This window comes from Simochromis diagramma, unplaced genomic scaffold, assembly GCF_900408965.1.
Source record: "Simochromis diagramma unplaced genomic scaffold, fSimDia1.1 OVJJ01000419.1, whole genome shotgun sequence".
NCBI classification, from domain to species: Eukaryota; Metazoa; Chordata; class Actinopteri; order Cichliformes; family Cichlidae; genus Simochromis; species Simochromis diagramma.
In genome coordinates, this window is record NW_024387244.1 from 1,369,998 (window position 1) to 1,391,574 (window position 21,577).

At 43.2% G+C, this 21,577-nt stretch overlaps 1 protein-coding gene and 1 long non-coding RNA gene across 3 annotated transcripts in view; both read right to left on the minus strand.

Annotated features, from left to right (window-relative positions):
- Positions 1-21,566, minus strand: part of LOC120747287 — a 31,002-nt gene extending 9,436 nt beyond the window's left edge. The window contains exon 1 of the long non-coding RNA XR_005699079.1: positions 32-21,566. This is a non-coding gene — a long non-coding RNA (uncharacterized LOC120747287). The remainder of the gene's footprint in view (positions 1-31) is intronic.
- The window catches only part of xpr1a (xenotropic and polytropic retrovirus receptor 1a), an 80,038-nt gene that overhangs the window by 42,750 nt on the left and 15,711 nt on the right, over positions 1-21,577 (minus strand). The window lies entirely within an intron of this gene.

A 21,577-nucleotide genomic window follows, 5' to 3' on the forward strand; every position in this document is an offset into this window, starting at 1 on the left:
CTTCGGACACATTTGCTGGAAAACTAAATACCTATCTAATAAATACCTTCCTCAGAAACACTGTGAGCTCTGCAGGTGGCATCAGCTTTGTGGTCTTAGGTACACAACCAGCTCCCTGTGGACAACAACCAGTTCATTTAATCTGCACGAGCAACATTTGCTTCTGTGGGTAGACTCGTACGCAGGGACCGTCTCTCTCAGGAAACCTTCGAACTACGTGTGCTGATGTATTTTCTCTTTTCTCTTCAAAGATCAGAGTTTTAAACACAGAATAATATTCAGTTGTCCTCTGTTAGAAACACGTTATAGTTCAATTTGTTTTTGATTCAGAAGGCGGCAGTGCTGCACAAAGAGGAGAAGGCCAGGATCTCAGTCCAGGATCCAAGCTTTAGCTCTCCAAGGAAACATTTTAGGACCTGTGACCACTAATAATGAAAAGCCTCAGCCAAACTCAGCTGCAGCGCTCTGCTGGTGTAATGGTGTCAGCCCCTGAGAGTCCGTCTCTTAGAGACGGAGCGAAAACAAGTTCTCAGAAAATGCACAGACGTGCACGATCAGGCAGTTTTAACCACAGCAATGCTAACAGGATTATGGAGAAAATAAAAGTGCAGCTGATATTAAAGAGCAAAGGAGGACTGAGCATAAAGAAAATACTCGATAAATTAGAGGGAATTTGTTTCTTGAATAATATATTAAAATCCTTTTGGTGTGACTCGAGAGAATCGACAAATATCACAAACACAAATTTCTCTTAGCAGCAAGTTCAATTTTTTTCCTTTGGACAAAAAAGTAAATTACACAAAGAGATGTAATATAACATAACAGCAAAACAACTTTCACATCATCAGCCAAATAAAATCAAATACTGAGGTTTTTGCAATCTGAAGCTTCTAAATGTGATTCAAACTATTAGATATCACATTGCTTATACTATTTATACTACTACGAGTATACTACTCCAAATCTGCACAATGACAATACAGAAAAATTAATATAGTGCAAGGTTTTTATTACAAGTGATATAAACCAACTAACAAAATATGAATAAGGAAATAACCCAATTTTCTATTAAATGTGCTGCAAATGTAAAAATAGGCACAACTGAGGGCTGAAAAAACTACATGAATAAACAGTGAAGTGATTTTAGGTATTGCACTGACCTTTATTTAAATATTTCACACAAATCCCTGTATCCTGCGTATCTCTCTGTTGAACTCAGTTCTACAAAAATCACATGTAATGGACACGAATGAGAGGATGCATGCAGAACTACAACAATGCAGGAGGGACGGCTGCATGAGCGTCAGGCTGGGAGCTTTTCAGCCAGCTATGTTTAATCTACAAAAACACTTTGGTTGGACAGAATTTACATAATTGTAGCACTTATCACACCATCACTGAGAAAGTAAGCGGTACCCCGCCCAGTGAAAGAACAGTTGTCAAGGCAACTGAGGCAAGGGTTCAACGAGAGCGTGTCACCGGCCTTGAGAGACAATCAGGGAGGGAGTGGCTGAGGTAGCTGAGGCGATGTCAAAGCTGGCGAGAGAAGTCATCGAGTTTCTTTCTCTGAGCTCAACACTGCAGTCCAGGTATGTTTGCTCAGATCGTTTCCAGGTTTCCATGGTTGTCAGTCCTTGAGCTGCTGTGAGGTTCTCACCTCCAAGTCACAGCAGGCGACAAAGCAGGTTAACACACGCTGTAATGGGGCCATTTAACTACAGTCCAGCTGTGGAGAAGCATCTGTAGGTCTGCTAACGCTCCACTGACCACTCAACTGACCACTGAGCACATTAAGTTTAATGAGTTAATTTACTTTGTGTGTTCACACATAAATAGCTGCAGAGCACTCGCATAAATCTGTCTGCCTCTCTCTGCTCTTTCCTCTTGCCCTCGACCTTTCTCCCAGCGAAGGACGTGTCTGCATACAATCGGTTATTTAAGGTTTGCATGTGTGTATTTTTATAAACATCCACTTCTTATTCATGACTTTAATATGAATCAGAAAGGCAGCGATGTGCGGCCGAGTTCCCAGAGAAACACAAAAAAAGCCACTCTGACTGCCGCATAGGCCTCACACAAATAAACACTGACTACAGAGAACTACACAAACAGACCACAAGTGTGCAGGAGCAGGTGCAGTCCTCTGTCTGTCCAGCAGGAGAAAGACATTAGTAGGTGGTCTGCTGGACTCGGAGGCTGGAGCCAGAGCGTGCAGCACTAAAGGAGGAACGCTTCAGCCAGAGGCCTCAGAGCCGATTGCAGTTCTGTGCCTCGTTTTCTGCTTCTGGTCGTAACATGCAAACAAAATGGCAACGCAGGAGATTTTATACATCGTGGATTTACAACAAACTTGTACCCTGTCTTTGTGTGTGTGTGTCTGGCTTATTCCAGAGTCAGTCAACTTGCTCATCTACTGATTCGTATATTTCTGCGTTACACTCACCAATTCTTTGCCAGTTCATTAGTTATATTCAGACTTTTGTCTCGTGTGTATTGGAACTCTTTGCTCTGATCCACGTCTGTTCCCCCACATATGTTAGAATCGCTTCCCATCTCTGACTGGAAGCACGCTCCAGCCCAGCACCACCCTAATCATCTTCTTTCCATCCACACTCGCTTTACCCGGGTTGCCCAACTGCCCAGTTCACTACACCTTCTAGTCAGCTCCTCACCAAGCTTGCAGCTCTTCCCACAGCAAAGTCATCCCAAACTTCAACCGTCCCAGGAATCATGTCCTGGAGCACACGGATGTCTTCTAGACTAAAATGATGGATCAGAGAAATCATTATTGTTACAAGAACTTAAGAAACTCGATCGCTGCTTCATTGTAAATTCTATTCAGTAGGATGGGTCGGTGAAATGACAAATGCATGCAATGAATAAAAGGCTGAGAACAAGCAGGATTCAGAGATGTCATGATACAAATAATGATAGAGATCCATTTCACGGGCAGATAAAGAAATCCCGGCAGAATCAACAGACTGACAAATTCCTCTGCAGAACATTTATGCTGTCCGTCACTTTGCCAAGGCCACTAACACACTGAGGGATGGCTGTATCCAGGCAACTGGGCGGCAAGCATCAGCAGTCTGTATCTAACCACCATCAACCAATCACAAGCATCGATTTCCACCTTAGCCAATCATGACTGATGTCAAGCGGCTGCTGTGAAAGAGCCATTATCATGGCCAACCTGCTCAGTATAGCCCAAATGTATAGGCAGGTCTAGGAGTTTACAACACAACCGGCACACTGCATCAATCCAGACGAACTGAGGGGCTGTCGAAGATTATATTAACAGAAATGCACACTGCAGTTATAGCTCTGCGCCAATCATTCTGACCGCTAATCTGTGCGTTTGTTTTTACGAGCCACCAGTACAAACTCCATTAAAAACACACACAGCTTCTCTGCAGTCCAGTTATTTCTGCTTCAGTATCCAGAAAGCTTTGGAAACGAACCCACTGTTGCAGAGTGTGGTCTCAGCGCTGACGCGACAGAATATATTCACATATATAACACAATGAGATTTCCACTCGGGTTGGTGGAGCTCTGAGGATCACAAACCCGCACGGGAGATGACAAAAAACAAAACACAACTCTCTTAGACGGTTTGTTATTGAGGAAGGGCGCAGGTCAGATTCGGTGTATGTCAGCACACCTGCTGACAGAAGCACCTCTGCAAAGCCCGACCATGTTTTCATGTGGTGTAGGTGAAATAGCGTTTATCTCACAGATTCCCGTCCTCGCCTCTCTCGCACACGCCATCAGCTAACTCACTCTGACAGACGTAAGTTCGGGCAAAGCAATCTGTTAAGCTAAACGTGGCTGACGGTTTCTGTGATGTCTGGTTCTCCCTCTTTGTTTGATCTTGCAGGTACAGAGGAAGCGGAGCCTACAGGGACGCTTCGTCTGCTCAGTCTCATTGGCTTTCTCTCTGATCTGCTGTGATGCTGCATAACAATACAAACGGCGCCAAAACACAGAGGTAGGCGTACCTTCTGTGTAACTGTAATCAACAAGCTGCCGTCTTTCTCTACATATGTTTAATTCTGGTATTTGAAAGGATTGTTCATCGAGGTTTTCAGTTCTACAGCCGCGCTCTGAGAACTTGTACAGTGTTGCTTTACTCAGTCGGTTCTCCTTATTGATGGCGGATAACACACTGCACTTTATTTACACTAAAAGCAGCTGTGACACTTTGCAGACAAGCCCAGCTTCTTCCACTGGTCTCACTGCCAAGCAGCCACTCACCTAACCCTGCCACTACCATCAGGGAGAGCGCATTATAGTCGCCACACGCTAGGTGTGCTGCTTTCCCGTCTGGCGTTGCGCCTTGAGCCACACTACCACCACATAACACTAAAAACTAAGTTTATAAAACAAAGTTTAGTTTACAGTAAAGCGGTGGTGCAACTGGAAACGGAAGCCAAAAGGATTCACCTTAACAGCTCCTGCCTCTGTCTCCAAGAACAGGTGTGACCTGAGATGAGATGCAACTAAAAAATGTAGCTGAGACAACAGCTTGCAAACGTTTAGCAGCTAACATGTAGTGTTTTTAAATCATTTGCAAAAGTGGACACGTACACAGTCCAGGAGCGACCACAGAGAGGGACTCAAATGACCAGCTCGAGGTGACATCCCTCTGTCTGGACTCACAATAAACACTTCTGCATGATGCAAAGATCTGATGAAACCAGAAAAACATATTTTAGATTTACCTGATTACTTCATGGTTTCATCCTATTAGATTTGTAAAGAATTACAACCAAAGAAACGTGCAGTCAGGTCACGGGGAGCCAGATAAGTTGGGCGAGTGAACTGTGTAAAACGCCAGCTCAGCAATTCTCTTAATCTTGAGCTTAAAGCCATTTGGATCAGACAGGAAACATCAACTGAGTTATAAAGAGTCAATGCCGTACACCGCTGTAGGCGTGTGTGTGTGTGGAGTGTGTGAGTGCGGCTGCACACGTGTGCCTCGGGTTTATAGATAGAAGCCACTGGACTCATAAAAACAAGATAAGTGTTGTGTCAATAGTCCAAACTGAAGCCATTAATCTAACAGAACAAGAGCTCAGGCTCCAGCACTGTAACCACGGCAGAAGCAGGTGGATGAAATTCAGTAACAGAGGGGGCAGAGAGGTAACGTCATAGCCAGCACACAAACAGCAAGGATGCTGCTGTAGATTTAAATTCATCATCGCCCATAAGACTAAATGTGACGGGCCGTTATATATCCTCAGAGCTGTGCAGTATGGCCCCTTTGCATGCTATTTGTTTTGCAGCATACCGCGGCTCCTCTTCTCAATTTCAGAGGCAGCATCAGAAATAGGCAGCGACAGTAATGGCAGTGGTGCACCCGTGTAAAGTCCTGCATAAACACTATTGATCTGAACGTTCTGCTGCGCTTGATCTATTGTCAGTTCTGCCTGGAACACATACATACATATATGCAAGAAGGACAAACTCAAACTGACGTGATTAGTGGGGAAATTGTACGGATACTGTGTTCACAGTATACTCTTTTATCCGTCTGCAACTTAATTAGTGGAATAAATGTGCGGTCTTTTATTCTGAAAAGAGTCTCGCAGGTCTATCATGTTGCAGGTAAATATAACAACATGCTATTATTCATACTTGTTTAGGGCTGTATGCCTAGTCAGCTCAAGGACAGCGAGCCAAGGTGTGTGTGTGTGTGTGTGTGTGTGTGTGTGTGTGTGTGTGTGTGTGTGTGTGTGTGTGTGTGTGTGTGTGTGTGTGTGTGTGTGAGAAGATGTCCCTCCAGACTGCCGTGGCATTCTCACAACACCAGCTGCAGCCTCTCGATAAGACTCACACTAAACGGCTTCACTTTGAGAACTGAAATGTTAGGAGAAAAACATTTAGAAAAGCACACCAACACACACACACACACACACACACACACACACACACACACACACACATTTATGTCGGTAACATGGAAGCTCGCAGATTAGCAAGCATGAAACAAGGCATTTTCCCCTCTGAGAACAGGAACATGTTGTGCACCGTTCCTGAAAAATCCTTAGTCAGGCAGCGGCTGACAGTCAGGCAGCGGCTCTGGAGCTGGCAGCAGTGTCAGCTCCAGAGCCGCACAGTCCAGTATTATGTCAAAAGTCACACTGATACTTCAGGTTAACCCCGGGTCAAAAAGAGGAGAAGGCAGAGAGAGGATCAGGTGGATCACAGAGGGAATAAAAAGCGAGAGGGAAGCATGAAGAGGGGAAAAAGCAACCACAAAAGGAGAGAAGGAAGGAAGAAGAAGAAGGAATCAAAATACGGCACAACAAAGGAGAAAAGTGAGTATGAAAAACAGATTACAAGTCTAAACATGTCTTACCAGAGCAATGCAAACCCACACAAATGTGAGTGCAGCCTGTTCACTCATGTAGCACGCTGTACAGTTGTCATTATTACCAGTTTGTTTACTCAGCCTGATCATGATGATGCAGTTCTGGAGGTCAGCTTTCCCACTGGAAAAATCTGTTTCCATTTTCTCCTGGCAGTCCTGTAACTCTAACTTATGAATGAGCGATCGTCCTGCTCATTCCACCTTTGCCATCCTGGCAGGGAGGAAGGAATCCAACACTTAATGTTATTAAATTAGGAGCAATTTCCTGACTCAATCTGATTAGGAGCACGCTGACCTTGGGGTGCTTCAGTGTTGCATCATTAACATGATTTACATGCACAGGAAGGACCCTGTTTTTATTTTCGTTCACCTACATTAAAACAATACAAAAGACCACATCTGTCACCAATGTGTCTGTAAAAGAGAAGGGGAACTTCATTTTCTCCTGCTTAATGTACTATTTGTGGTTTTCTATTAAAATACAACCAAATGACTGTTTTCTTTATGCCTGGTCTCGGTTGAAATTAAATCTATAAATAAAATCAATAAATGTGCCGATGTCGGAGATGCAGCCTCGCCGGGGGATCGACTACTTTCGTAAACAACAAGTTGGATTTTCCAGAAAGCGGAAATTTATGTACAGAGTCTATTTGATAATGTTGTCTTTGTGATGTTCACAAAATAAAATGAGCAAAACATTACAAAATCAGAAAAGAGTCAGGAGGTTGAGAAAATATCCCCGTCGGAGGTGACTCAGTCGCTCGACCTTGGCCACTGAAATTCATTTTTTATCTGAGCCAGATACAGACTGAAGCACACGATGGGTTTATATTGTTGATGTTAGACAGGCAGACATGTGACGTTTGCATCAGTGCAGACATGCAAGGTCATCACGTTAGAACAGCAAGAGATCAAATTCACACCTCGAGATACACAAACGGCTTAAAAGCAGAGATTAAAGTTCCTGCAGTTTCATACAAAATCCTGTCAAACAAGATCATTTTTCATGCGCCTGCACACACTTTTTTACCCCTCGCTGGAGTCTGTATGTTCTCCCCATGTCTGTGTGGCTTCTCTCCGGGTACTCGGGCTTCCTCCCACAGTCCAAAGACAGTGAGTGGGGTTAGATTAATCGGTGGTTCTAAATTAGCCGTAGCTGTGAAGGTAAATGGTCGTGTATCTCTCTGTGTTAGTCTTGTGACACAGTGGCGCCCCTGCCGGGCCTCTTGTCCTATGGCAGCTGGGGTAGGCTCCGCCCCCCCAGCAACCCTGAATTGGATACATGGAGGAAGGTGGACGGATGGATGGATGGATGGATGTTCATGCTGCAGATGTCAACGAAGATGAGCAGGCATAAACTAAGTGACCTTTTTATTTTTTTTTTATTTTTTTTCTAATGGCAGGTATTTATTAAGGTTAATGTTTGAAAATCTCAACAATCATCAGAAAATCCACAAACTCTTTGTGTACAGTTGGACACACTCTGTTAAGCTTTATATACACACACATGACGTGTTGCAGAAATTGGTCACTTTTACACACCAAAAACATTTCTCAATGTAGAGGCATTGTGACTTGCAGATAACATCTGCCAACATCTGGCCGAGTTTTTGCCTCGATGTTTTATTTTTATTTTTTTTAAAGTTCAGGTCTTTTTTTTTTTTAATCTTCCTTCTTTAAAACGGGACATTTTGAAGTGAGAACAGCTCAGAGTCGGGGCTCCTAATGCTTCACTTTTCCTGACCTGTGTGCATCTGAAATTCCCATCCTTCTTGACAGATGATGACAGTTATATTAGTTTATAATCTGAAAGTGAGATTACTCACAAGAACAGACATGCAAACACGTGCACGCTGATTGTGCTGTTTTAGGAGACATTGGGGTCGGGGTTCGGGGGGGGGTCATATGGTACACAGGGGTGTTTGTGAGCGTTCTGTGTAAAATATGCAAGGATGGCACAGAAACTGAATGAAGGGTGAACGTTTTGAGAAGTATTTGTGGCGTGCAAGGGGGTCTGTGTGCATTTGAGCAGCAGAGTTTAAAGAGCAGCGAGCAGAGGAGAGACAGAGAGTGACTGTCAACCACCAGCAAACACAGAGCCTCTGAACTCTCAGCCATCCCCTTCATTTGGCCTCAGTACAAACAGAACACCAAATCAGAGTCTAAGGTTTCTCTCACTCTGTGTGTGTGTGTGTGTGTGTGTGTGTGTGTGTGTGTGTGTGTGTGTGTGTGTGTGTGTGTGTGTGTGTGTGTGTGTGTGTGTGTGTGTGTGTCTTACTGACTGAGCCCTGCAGCAAACAGCATCTGGCTGATATTTTTCAGTGCAGATAAAGTGACCCTTGAAGATCTGACTTGCTCCTTGTTAACCTGAGATCAGCACGAGCTGATGAACCATAAACAGTCTGGATGTAAGTTTAACCAAGGCAGAAAGTTCAGAACCATCATAGAAATCTGTTGTATTTTAGCATTTTTACTATGCTGAATTTTTTAAACGAACAACAACAAAAAAATTTTGTCTACGTGAAAATGTCGAGTTGATCCAATAGCACTCTCATATATTTTGCCACACAGTGCATATTTAAATTATAGATGACCAGAGATTAAAGACAGTGGCAGCCACCAGCACCATGCCTGAGCATCCTGTTGGTAGAAGCTTCAGGTGGCACAAATCCCCTGGAAGTACAAGATCGGGAACACACCAGGTCATATTTCACCAGGTTAAAAGATGCTCCACACTCAACAATTGTGGAACATCTTTAACACTTCCATCAATCATATCATTCTGTCATCGTGCCGCGGTCTGAATATCCGCACGGTTACAGCAATCTGACAGCAGAAGAGTTTTATAAGACGAAAATTCCCTAAAAGCAAACTGTGAAAAAGCTCTAAATTAAAAAAAAACTGAATGATATAGTTCCTGTATGATATCCTTCCTCAGAAAATACACCTGTGTCGTGGTTTTTAAAGGGACCTCCCGCTCAAGCTACTGCGTTCACAAGATTTCCTGTAAACTTGACTTCTGACCTTAACCTTAGCAGACACCTATGGGTGAGGAGGTAGAGCAGGTCACCTACTGATCGGAAGGTCGGTGGTTTGATCCCTGGCTCCTCCAGTCTGCATGATACTAATCCCAACTTGCTCTCCGATGCATCCATCGGTGTATGAATGTCGTTAGAAAGCACTAAGTGTAGATAAAGTGCTTGTGAGAATGGGTGTGATTGGGTGAATGAGGCATGTTGTATAGAGAGTAGAAAAGCGCTATATAAGAATCGGTCCATTTACCAACGTGAAAATCCTTCGTTGCCTCGTTCTCAAGTTATCATGTTCACAAAATTGGATTTCCACGTCACCTGACACCTGCCCCCCTCGCTGGCGGGGTAACACCACTAAGCCTTTCAGGCTGAGGAGCAACAACAGCTGAAAATGAAAATCATCATCAAATGAAGTCATCACATTAAATTCAACAGACTGGAGGTATTAAAGCAACAACATGCTAATCAGCATGCCTACAGTACATGAACAGAAAGCATTGTCGTAGACCATTTAAATGTCAAAATGATCGTTTCTGGATATTATATTCCTTTGGAGTAATCTAAGGATTACTAGTAATCTAACGAGCAATCTATTTTGTCACGTGGTCAAAGTCATGTGACTGCAAAACCCCAGAGTGCTCTGTGCATGGCTTTACACCGTTTTTTTCTACTCTTGGATCTGTATGATGTCAGTGGGAGCAGATATTCATAATGTGTTCATCTCCACTGTCTCCACCCACCTGCTGTTCAAACCGGTTTAAAAGGGGCAGCTAATCAGCACAAAGGGAGGAGTGAGTGAGACAAAAGTCTTATTTTAGGACACATTGCACAAAATCTCAATAAATCCTGCAAAGCTACTCAAATAGAGTCGACTGCTGGAAATCAGCAACAAAGACACAAAAAGACAAAGCGCATTCGAAGCAACTATTAAAGAAAACGAACACAAACACTACACTCAAATCCCGTTAAAGCCTTACCAGGGTCATCTATCTCATCCTCATCACCTATGCCTGTTTTCCTTCCAACCTTATCAGGCTATCCCAGCTGTCTTAGGGTGAGAGCCAGGATATACCAATCTGTCGCGGGGCTAACACATAGACGCAACCATTCCCATCTATGGGCCATTTAGAGTATCCAGCTAACCTGTCCCCACTAACGGTCTTTGAACAGTGGGAGGAAGCCACACAAACACAGAGAGAAGATGCAAACTCCACACAGATCCCTGAATTGAACAGATTGAACTCAGGACCTTCTTGCTGCCACCCTATGCCCGTTTTGGTACCTCTGTATGTGTTTGTGCTGTTAACGAGTATCAGAATGCTTCCAGAAGAAAACATTATAATTCAAGAGAATGCTCGCACCCTTAGTTCTGCTTGTTCGAGGTTTATTGTGTTTGGGTCCTGAATGTCACAGGAACAAAAAAGGCCTGAATTACTCTGGCCTCTTTCTTTGGCGTCATGGCAACTGTGATGGAGAAAGTTCAACGCGGCTTTATGTGCAACGCTGCAATGAAACCGAAGCTGAAACAGTGGCTCTCCCTCCGCCCCAGTGTCTTCACGCTTTAACTAGAATCATGACAGAAGATGTGTCACAATGATGGAGTTCTGCTGCGCGACATGTCGGCTGCAATTTAAAAAACAAAACAAGTACTTCTGAGAATAGCCATGCAACAGTTTAACTCATTACACATGTGATTCAGTCTCATAAAAACCCCAACATGAAATCTACAATAATCCTCTTACAAATGGCTCCTGCACATGCCAGGGGAACAATAAGCTGCTCTCTGCTCAATTGAGCTGCATACTAATAGGGTGATTATGAGACCTAATTATCAGATGGCACTTGTCAGGAAGAGAAGCCAGTTTGCAGTTTGCCTGAGGATGAAATGCAAAACAGACACAAACTGTTGTTTCTACTGAACGGCATTCGGGCGCGTCTTCCTTTTACAGCTGGTTAGAAGTCAAGAGGACACTTTTTCAAATCAAACACCATCACGGTGCAACGCTGAGACGTGTAGTCAGAAATGTGACACACAGACAGGCCACGACCCTCACAGTCGGTCAACCTTACGCGCTGGATAATATTGACACGAGGCATGAATGCATCAATCACACGTTGAAGAGGATATGAAATATGCATATTGCCTCAGGCCAGTGGTAGCAGGGATGGTGAACATCAACAACCCTGAGACAGTGAATGAGCACATGAGAGTGTGCACACAGTACGGCTGCTTTGCACTGTCTACTCTCGCCGTCTCTCTCTAACATACCCTAAATGTCTGAAGCACTCTTGTGCTAATTCAGTTCTGATGCTTGAAGTTGCTCTGGTGCCCCTTGTGTCTGCCAGTGAGGGACAGGGCAGTTTTTGAAGACACGCGGGCATCGGGGGAAAGATTCACCGCATTTCCAATCTCTCACAGAGTTAATAATTCAACATTTAATATAAAAACGGGCTGTCCAGGAGGGAACAATAGCTGTGAATTATTGATCTCTCTCCTGTTGTCTCCAGATTATAAGAGGATATATTGTAAATAAGGCGATAAATTATATCTGGAGAAATATTTGTTGCCCTCTGAAATGACCTAAAATGTATTAAACTTAAATTGCGAGTTATTGCTGCCATTTTTGGGACGTAGTTAAAATGTGAAGCAAATCCAAAGTCACTGAACGAGCAAATGAAAGAGTTCGAGCTCTCGTGTCTTTTCTGCCTCCAGTTCTTTTATTTTCACACATCTTTCATTGGAGTAATTGTAACGTTTGGGAGACGAGGCTCCCCGAGGCTTTAGCTTCCTTTCCTCCAATTACCACCAATGTCACCTCCCTTTCTTTTTTCACTCTTTTTATCTGTCATTCAATCGTGGCCACCACTTCCTTCTGTATGTCGCTCTTCCCGTGGGAAGCCCGAAAATAAATCTATCAGGACCACAGGAAGTACATCTATGCCGCCTTTGTAACCTATACACAAAAATGCAATCATGCGCAGGTGTGCTGACGCCCACGGGGCCAGTTTCTGTTTACAGTGACGTGAAAAAGAACATTTCTATGGGGCTGTATGGATTCCCGGGAACAAAATAAATATGTGTATGACTTTATTGGCCTCTTATATCTCTTACAATGTTGCTTCAGTACATTGAGATTCATGGAAACTGGTTCATGCACAGCTCAGGTCCCGCTGTAACGTTTCAGTCGGGTCTGGACTTTAACTCCACGTTGATTCGTTTCTTTTTCATCCATTCTGTTGTCGCGGTCCTGCTGCGTGACCCAGTTTGGGACAAGCTGTAGCTGTTGGACAAATGAACCTAAAATACCGGTCCTGTGGTTCCAAAACAGGCGTCCCACCCCACTACATGTGACAGGTGAGCATTTTAACATCTACCCCGTTAATTCCCATGGAAGCAGTAAGAGTCTACTTCATAATTCAAGGACTGACTTTGCACAGAATCCTTTCCTCACTCTTCACACTTTTCCATTATGATCTAGTTTTCAAATTGGTGTCTCCGTTTCCAGGTTTCGGGTTAGTAAATGTACTGACAATCAGCCAAAAGTCATCCCAGTAAGAGCTAAGAAAAGGAGACTGACCGGTATATCATCATCGTGAATTTGTGCTCTAAGCCAATCTGTGCCAGGTTCCAGTTATCTCTCCAGAGAAACGATGCAATATACTCGTCTAGTAAAGGACACTGTGTCCTCTGCAAGGCCCACATACTGTATGAACCCACCCACACCTCCCATCAAGCTGGTTGTAGTACCACTAAAATGCCCACTAAAACCTCTATAAACCTCTATACCTCTGGAGAAAAATTATTTAAAAGCCAAATCGAAAAGCTAAATTAAAAGAGTGCGGGTGTCAAACAAGAATTGTCCCTGAAAAGATGCTTTTCCCTGTTAATAAAAAGCTCTGCCATGGAAATCTGTAGCGTACACCAAAATAATTAAGTAACAGATGTAATGAGGCCAGTTTTTTCAGCATCTACCACAGAAACGTCTGAGCTTTTGTTTTTGTTTATGCTGATTCACAATTTTTTAAAAAAGGGATATTTTCTGTGAATTGACAAAAATTATATAATATAGATAATTTATATTACATAAGTCTGGACAATGAAATATCAAATTAAATACCTATTAAACTCGTAGTTTCACTGGTCCAGGCCACTTCAGATCAAAGTGGGCTGGACGTGGCCCACGATGTCAAATTACTGCTGTGATTTAGAAACCACACAAACCCGGTTTAAGCAACTGTTGAAATAAAAACTTAATAAACTGAGACGGAGCATGTTTGCAAAATCTATCACAGAGGGAAAAAAAAGAAAAAACCTCACATGTGGGCAAATGTATTCATAAAATTATAAATAAATAAAAGCAGATTAGAGTGGACACTGTGTAATGATTTGATTGGCTGTATTCTAATTAAGGACTAAAACACAGAAATACAGCAGCATATGGCCCTGCTGTCATCACCTATAGCTCACAATCACACCCACATGCTTGTAGCATGCAGCTCCGTGTGTGTGTGTGTGTGTGTGTGTGCGCGCGCATCTCTGCATGCAAATGTGCACAAGTGTGAAACCCTCTGCAAACAGTTGTATGTGAGTGCAGCAGAGACGGCCTGAGAAGATAAAAACATCAAGGCGCACAGCAAACACAAGGTCGCGCGTCTCTATTCTTCTATCCGTCATCAGCAGCCAGCTTTGTGTTCTTGTTACATTTCTATCGTTGAATGCAGGACAGATGCTATTTGGGCGTGCAAATATGCAAATTGAAATCGAGAAATTCTGCCAAGCAATGCAATTGATTAAAAAAATGATTCCTTTTAATCCTTTTAAAACATTTGTGTGAATCTGGGCTAGATAAATGATACGCAGTCAGCCATTCCTGATTTGCTACGCTCAGCAAAGCCTGGCTGATCTGCTGGCTGCCGGCCAAAGCTGTCAATTAAGCATTTCATCACTGATTTAAAAAATAACTCTCCTCATAACAAAGGTCAGATTATAGCGTGGAAGCCCCTGCTAATGCCACACAGATACAGTGAACCCCTGAGACGTCGAGGATCTTTTCTAATCAAGAGAGACAGATCTCATTACAATGACATGCTTCCCATGCTTGAGATTGTTGCGATCGCTCTTGCAGCTCGTTGTATGTGATGTGCAGTTGTTCACATGGCAAGCGGCCAAATCATATGATGGATGCGTTATGTTTATTTAACCTTTACATGATTCTCATTGGGGAAAAGAAGCTGCATCTCATTCGTGTGTTTAGTGTCCAGGTTGGTGTTTCTGAAAGGTTCACATCATGTTCGTATGAGGATAGATATGTATGCTGGATGAAGCCATTATAGGGATTAATAGAAGCCCTCCTAACTGCATTTAAGAGGCGAGAGGGTTTCCAGGATGACCTTGTCTCCTCTGAGTGCTGCTCACCTCTCCTTCACCCCTGTCCCTGATCAATCCCCTCCCCAAAACGTGCATTTTTCCTACTGCAATCCTGTTCCTGCTATTTCTGCCTTTCTTTGCCAGTTTTTCTCCGGCACACTGCCTCCGCACCATTTGAAAAAACCTCCCAGACTCCCCTCAAACACCCAAAATCTAAAAATACTATCTCAGCTGGAGCTGCTGCCTCTGAACTCCTCACCCTTTTCGAACATCACAACACTTGGTCCTCTAAATCAGCCCATACCTTTTCTTCTCCTCTTCGCCTCCACTTTATTCAGGCGAGATCTAATTCACTGATGAATAATGGATGGATGGATAGGAGACTTTCATCCACCATGCTTCTCTTTCTCTCCCTGTCTTTATCTTGTGGGAAGGCTATAGTGCTAATGCAGGGCAACATGCATTGGAGATGAGCCCAGGGACCTCCCACTCAGTCTGTTTGTCTGTCTGCTGCCTGAAGGATCTCTCTCACACACATGGTTTCTCAATATTATACTCTTCCAGTCTGGTCAGCGACAATCCCGATCTATATTGTAATTTCCTAAATCTTTAATTTTCATTATAGTTTCGTAATAATGACAGCAAACATGAATGTGGAGCGCTGATCATCCTTTCTTATCCCTTTCTTCATTCAGTCATTCAGTTTTTTTAATCATTCTTTGCCTCAGTTCGATTGGTCCCTGACCTTGGTACAGCAATCCCAGCTTTATATTGACCCTGATCCTCTTCCTTCCTCCCCTCTAATACCCTCAGAAACCCCATCAAAGGACCAATCTATGAATTCACTGCTATGTCCACATTTCATTGCTTTGTAAGTTCAGTGATGGTTTGAACACCCATGGAAGCCAAACCTTGCATGGGTGCTCGAACAACTGCTCGAAACATCTTGATAACAATGCAGCGTACTGTATGTGGACTAACAGCCACGAAAAAGTCTGCATGGCTCGTTTCCTATAAATTCCAATTGGATGTAGCAGGAGGACCGACATCGACTTGCAGGCAGTAAAATCTGTCTGCACCGCAGATGTAAAAGATCTCCCAAGGTTTGTTCAGTTTATTCACAGTTGCATATCTCAGCGTTGCCACATTTACTTTTATTTGACTTCACATATCTGCTCAGGTGGCGCCCAGATTAAGGACCTAAATAAATAAATAAAACCCCAACCCCCACAAAAACCCAGCAATTAGTGCTTGGAAGCGAGCACAAGCAGCAGCTTGTCAAAGAGCCCATCAATAATGCAGGTGGGTGGGAGACCCTGGCTGGGCGACCACTGTCCTGATGAACCCTTCTGCCCGTCTACCTGTCTGTCTGCATGTCCATCTGGGTCTCTTCCTTTCGACTGCTTCTATCACCTCCCGCCGTCCTGCCAGCACCTGTTTTGCCTTTTTCACAGGGCACAGTATTGCCTGTTATGTCTTTTGGGCATGCATCCTTGAGTTGCAGTGTTGTTGTTTTTAAAACTACTGATCAACTATCGTTACATGCTCAAAAAAAAAACAACAAAACAAAACAAATGGTGCTCTTTCAAAGATACTAAGGTACTTGCCAAACATGCCGTGTGAGTGGGTGCGTCACAGACTCCTCGTGTAATCCCAGACTAACGCTGGTTGAGACAGGCGAGAACTTTAGTGCTGGGCCGTATTATTACTTTCATATTTTACAGTTAAATCACAAAAAGGATTTGCAAGACAAACTGGACCAAAGTGGGTCAGGTTTTGGTCCAGTGTCTTGCAAAAGTAACGCACCACTGCTGAGGGGAAAAGAACAAAAGGCAAAACATCGTTTTTAAAGCACAGAAACATGTTCGGAAACAAAAGTTACAACTACGTGCTAAGGCGAGAAAATTGCACAAATTGGACGCATTCGACGCAGGGGCAAGAAAAGACTTGAGCGGGGAACAACAACAGCAATAACAGCTGCTGCTCCATCGCATACGCAAGCAGAATAACAATCAGCGCAGGCTAGCAGCTAACCTCTCATCATGGTCGTCGACAACAGCAGGCAAAATGGCGCGCAAGCAAACAGCTTAGGCAACAAAGGTATAGTGGAGATTTAGCTGTGATTAGTGGAGCTGCTTTTATTACACAGATGAAGCACGAAACAGCAACAACTACACAAAAGTGATGATTAGAAAGTGTTTGGAGCCATGAGGCTGCTGACAGATGTGAAGAGTTGGTGTCCTGCCCCATGTTTTCATCAGTGTATGAAACTAAAAAGAAATGAAGAAAATGATCATCCAAGGGAAGCATGGCAACAACAGACTGACACACTGGAGAGGTGAGAGGGAAGCTGTGGCGCTGTGGCAGAGGTATCAGGGCTCGGAGAATAAGAGCTAATGAGTGACGATTAAACGCGATTCATATATCTGTATCTGTGGTGTTGCGTAGTTTATGTTCTGTTACATCTTAGTCTTTGTCTTTGCAGCGAAGCTATGAAAGTACGAAATGAGGTCTGAGAGTAGTTTCATACAGCTCTTTGAGGAAATGACAAGCAGCATGATAGCATCTCAGCAAGAGAGTCATCATAAAGAACCTCTGACTGTCTTCCTTTCAGCTGTGGACTGAACGAGCCATGGCTGCAGAAGCATCACATTTCCTCATCAGCGATCGACGACTGACTATCATTTGAATATCATATATACAACATGAGAAGTTTTAGTGTTCACTCGTGGTATGTTAGGGATGTTTAATTAAAGGTAATTTCAGCAGAAATAAGCGCCTTTCAGCAGGCTAGAAGTAAGAGGTTACAAAAAGGCGTCTTTTTTAATTATGAAGGTAAAGCAGTTCATTTCACCACAAAGACACAGTGCAGGCCGTTTCACAAGGCCGCGACACGACGCTCTTTATTTCATTGGATAAAACGTGGAAAGTCCTGAAGTTTGAATATCACAGCGGAGCAACAAATCTGAAGTGAAATCTTAAGTGCAGAAGGCGGTTGATGGTTTTGGATGCAGTGCAACACGAGAAACAATTAGCTGACTTGTCTTTGGTCTCATTTGTTCATTCAGAAATTGTAGTTCAGGAAAAATCTGCTCCCCTGAGTTATGAAGTCAATAATGTGCAACATCATTCCTTTTATCAGACCCCACGTGTGCTCGTGATGGTAAAAGGGTGCCCGCCAGATTCTCAGTGTTTATCCAGCCCCCCCTGCAGTCGAGCCCTGCACAGATACCATCACACTAATAGACTGCCCATTAAGAGAGTGCAGGAGGAAGGACACAAAGGAGGAGTAAGTGAATGAATGAGTGAGTGAATGAAACACAAGTGAATGACTGTAAGGAGCAGAAAACGTAACACGTTATAAATTACAGGCAACCGTGGCATGTGATCATGGCCAGGAATATGATGATGATGATGCAGAAATAAAGCTGTGTGTTTAGTATCTGGGCCCATTGTTCTCAGATCTCTGTAAGAACCAGCAGCCTAATTGAATTAGATCGTGGCACGACTCACTGCGATGGCTGGAACAGGGAGCACCAGAGAGCCAGCCAGCTGTTCCCCTTTTCTGTCTCCCCGTACAGGAGCAGACTTGTTTTAATTACAATTATTCCAGGACCAATGACAGATGAAAGGAACGAGAACAAAGGCCCTAACGAGGGGTGAAGGGTCACGGTATCAGAGACGCATTAATGCGCATGTGTTGGTGCATGCCATTTTGCAACAAGATCCTTTAATTAGTGTACATCCGTCCTGCTGAACCGAGTGAAAATGAAAGTGCATTATTCTGTGGCACATTCCTTTGGTGGATCTCTGCAGCAGGAGTGCTGAGTGAGGGAATTCTGTTTGATAAATAAATAAAATTAACCACACGTGACACAGCCTACGAAATCCTGCATCAAACTGTAGCACTCCACGTATTTGCTGGTCATGTGCTGTCACAGATAAGTGTGATAAGTGATGCAAAGGCCGTGACAGAAGCTTCAAAATGTCTGTTCGGTGCAATGTCTATGTTACACAGCTCTATCAGGTACAGCGTCTAGTGAGAAAGCAGAGCGGGTGAGCAAGTAGTCATAACCCAGTAAACTGGTTCCCTCAGGCGAGGATTCACCCGCCGAATACCAAAAAGCTGCTTTTTATAAAGACTGAGGCAGGAGCGAGACAGCGAGAGAAAAGCAGAGCGAAGCACATCAGGAAACCAAATCCTAATATTTCCCTTTCAACTTACTGGAAATCTTCATTTATAACACTTTCTGATGAGGCTCCATCGAAAAAATTGTTATATGCTGTAATTACATTTAACATTATTAATTAACTAGGCCTTTATAGATGAGTTATAAGCTACAAATTAAAAGCAACGTTTCTGCTGTCAGGGAAAACCCTCCTCCAACATTAAAATGATGAAGGTTTAATGTTGGGCTTGACATTACAATGACTGCAATTCATTGTTAGCTACTCTACACAAGGAATGTCAACAAATGTGCTGCTCAGATACTAAGCACCAGTAAATATTAGTATCAGCTGAAGACTCGAAACACTGATGAAGTCTTTCTGGAGGTCAGTAGAGCTCCGGTGTCAACGACAGTCAAGTTTGAGACACTTACTATAAATATTAACCCCACACAAGTTAATGTTAGGAGTTTAACACGTAGCAACTACCAGGCAGTAATATTAGCCTTCTATTATTATTATGGTAGCAGCTAGTGCTCATGAGTAACATCACTGTGTTATCTATGTAGCAAAGCTTACCGAGGCTATTTCATCAGCGTTCAAAATATGGAGCCAAGTCACCAGAAGCACAACATCAGCTTCAATCTAAAAATACTGTCTCTTATTTTTTGCACCACTGAAGAGAATCTTAAAATATTTCCAATATAAACAACATAAAGTTAAATTACAGAACTTTTCTTGCACTACATCAGCATATGACACCACACTCTAACTTACAATAAGCGGTGTAATTGTATCTGGGTTTCATGCACATTTAGACTTTATTTCAGATGTTAAAAATGCATCGAATACATAATTTGGCCTTGCTAAATATAGTTGGCTCATTTTCAGTATTCTGATCACTGATTATGTGATAGCAACCAAACGATCTCTATCAGCTGGTCTGTGTGCTGCACACATGTGACGCTGCCATCATGGACGTGACAGCAAGAAAGCAGATGGTGGGTTGACTTCTCGCTCCTCGTGTGCACGTGGAAAGACTGAAATCTGGTCCTGGTGTTAAAGCCACCACAGCCTTAAAATGCTTTTATATTAAATCATTAAAACAAAAAGCTATAAAAGTCCAGTCGGTCTATTTCTTCTGATGTCTTCAGGCCCCAGTCTGAACTAAATCACATCTGAAAGTTTTCAGTACAGGAGATGTGATGAAAAAGTGCTACGATAAGCTTTTATTTTATAACACATCCTAATATTGTTTCTGTTATGAAAAGTCAACGGCCACAGGAGAGCGTGCTTTTCAGGGCTCAATAATGCCATTTGTCTCCGCCGCCATTTTCATTATGGGCTCTCTGGCTTTCCCAGCAAACACAACTCTGCTACAGACTTTGACTCTCGCACACATCACACATCACACTCCCTTCTCTGCACGTGCTCGCTGCAAAAATGAGCGAGGAGAAGACAAATCGCTCTGATCGAGCAGGGAACTCTGTCACAATGATGGCAGAATACGACTTTGAACTGATCGATCGAGCCCGTCGCTTTTCATAAGACATGCTCACCTATCTTGCGTCAAGTTGACAGAGGCAGAGCGCAGTGACCCATGAGTACAGCTCAGACCTGAGACAGGAAATAATTCATCATCCACATCGAGGCCTAGCCGAGGAGACGCTCTTAAAGGGAGAGTCTGAGCTCGACTGCTAACAAGCAGGCAATATCACCAAATTCAAGAATATTCACACAAACACAGGAACTACTTTATGTAGTTTTAAATAGAATTCTTATTAATATTATAAATAATAAATGTCCAGAAATGAGTCAAAAATAAAGTCAACAAATACCTCAGATTGATTTTTGAGTCTGAAGCTGACAGAGATGGAGCGCTCTCATCATTGCAGTCTCAGCGCCTGTTACATCTTTGTCATTCACAGATAGCCAAACTCACATCCACACCAAACCCACTCAGCAGGAACACAGCAAAACACTGAAAAAGAAAAAATCCCTACACGGGCTTGCGTCTTATCCCGAGCGCGCGAGCTGCACCCAAACCCTGAATCTACTTCAGCCGCATCATAAAACTCGGATGTTCCCCAAATGAAAATCTGAGTTTTCCTTCCACGTTTTTCACCTCGTTGTCCCACCTGAATTGGCTCAGCGATCCACCAGCGGGGCTCGCCCCACAGTTTAATAACCACAGCTCTCACAAGTGTTTCATGTCACATCATTAGGTACACCCAAACCCTGCAACTGAAGAAAGTTGTTTACGCCACAAACTGGTGTCTAAAATAAAAACAAATGGTTTACATTCTTTCCCACACTACACACACACTCTGAAGCCAAAGAGTAATTATAGCTGGCAGCCTTCCTGCTATTTGGTGCACTGAGTGCCGCTGGCCTTTTCAGTTCTGGTCTTCCTTGTTAACCATCGTTGCTTAGGATTTTTAGGGTGTTTGAACGCTCTCTGTTTACATTACATGAACATAAAACAAACAGTAAAAATGCTTCATTTACTCCTCAGCCCTCTTCTCTTTGCATGTGTTTATTACTTTAAGCAGGTTAGCTTAAAGTTAAGTCACAGACTGAAGTGAGTGGCAGCGTGTTAGCTGTGATTTACACCTATTTTTAGCAGGGCTGTTATTC